Raw genomic sequence first — 2,007 nt, forward strand, 5'->3', positions numbered from 1 at the left:
TGCAGAACATCTCAAATCTCTCAGACTTGCTGTAATAGATAAAAAAATCCATAACAGTTCATGATACCGCTCAATATGAGGCACATTGTTTTCTCATGTGGGTAACCACTGTCCTAAAACCAGTGTTTCATTCCACTTATACCATTTTACATGTATAAATGAATGACACATCATGTCCAGGAGGTCTTCCAAACGTGTCGAGCACCTTCTGCGATTCGGTAGCACACGGGCAGAACAGCACCAGTTAGCAGTATTACTCTTAAAACTTTTTGATAGCACCTCATAGATACATTTGCTGTTGAATATCCACAAAGCGCTGAGACTGGAAACTATCATAAATATAGCTGTGTATAGCTGTGTGTGTGTGTGTGTGTGTGTGTGTGTGTGTGTGTGTGTGTGTGTGTGTGTGTGTGTGTGTAAATATATACATGCAGTAGATGTTGTAATTCAAGTAGATCAATCAACACACCAAGAGTTATGGGAATGTTGGGAAACTGCAGACTTGGCAACCGCAAAAAACAGATAATCACTTTTTGATATGAAGCATGGGCACTAGAACATATCTGATGATGTCCAGAACCAGTCAGATTGATCTGGGATAAAAGAGATTCCTGGGAAAGCTACACACACACACACACACACACACACACAATCACAAACACACATACAGAGTCAGCTGCAGGATGTTGTTGGGCTTTTGAGGACATCCTCTACACCGAATGAATAGACGGCTGTTTGAGTGGAAGAAGCGCGGCCTGGTTTGAGCAGACTTAGCCGATGGAAATGACGGACATGACGGAGCTGCTGATTTCCCTCCAAACGGAAGAAACCGTCTTGGAAGGAAATCATTATATCACAGAAACATTGTGCTATTGTTGTATTTTAGGTGAGTGGAGTACGTGCATGAGTTAATGTTTGGGTTTGGAACCCTGGCCTAGTTCACATGCACTGATTGAGTGTGTCTACTGTGTGTGTGTGTGTGTGTGTGTGTGTGTGTGTGTGTGTGTGTGTGTGTGTGTGTGTGTGTGTACAGTATTAGTAGATGACAGTTAGGCTCTTTAGACTTCCCACAAAACAGATAGGAAGAAGCATTTCCTGTTGTTGTGCATCCAGTGTCATATTAAATGCTCTATAAATAGCGTGAATCCTAAAATGTACAGTCGAGTTCAAAGGTTCGCACATCTGCAGGTCAAAATAATAACAAGTGTATATATATACTTAGTATACGTAGTATTTTGTCTGCACAAACAACACATCATCATGACAAATAACAAAAAACTACTTAACTGTGTTAAAAATAATACAGATTTTTACTGGTTAATTTTTTACCTTATTTTAAATCGTAAAGTGTAAAAACACAGTTCTTATCTTATGTTCTTATCTTTTGGGCATTGATAGATACATATTTATATTTTGGTGTATATATACAGATTTTCATGACAGTTTTAGTTAATCTCCTCGGTGGCATGGATTAGTTTTTAATCACTGATATTTTTTGGGTTGTAGTTTCAGTTATCCAAAGTAATTTTTTGCCAAAATTAAACAAATCAAATTCTCTTAATTAGAAGGACATCAAGCAAGAAAGTTGTAAGTGTTAAACCTTGTTCGGTAGCTAGGTCTGTTAGCAGATATTAGCTATCTAATGCTAACATTACTACACATGTGGTCTAAGCTTAAACAAAGACGTTAATGTTCCTGGGAGAAGAACATCTGCTTCGAAGGTCAGAGCTACAAACCATCTCTGAGAATGGACGTCTTTCTAAACAGGTCTGTTGTCCCAGTTTATATATTAACTTTCGTCCTCAAACCTCTGTTTATCTCAGGAAAAAAAATTGTTTGGTGAAGAAACAAGTATCTATAGCTACTATAATATTATTACAACACATCGTGATCGATGGTTTTTTTAAATATCCGCACAACTTAGAGTGTGTTATTCCTTTAAACTTCAATTACACAAGTTAAAGCATTAGCCTGTAAATATAAGATCCAATCATAAATCAATAAATA

Source organism: Silurus meridionalis, chromosome 1 (genome assembly GCF_014805685.1).
Source record: "Silurus meridionalis isolate SWU-2019-XX chromosome 1, ASM1480568v1, whole genome shotgun sequence".
Classification (NCBI taxonomy): domain Eukaryota; kingdom Metazoa; phylum Chordata; class Actinopteri; order Siluriformes; family Siluridae; genus Silurus; species Silurus meridionalis.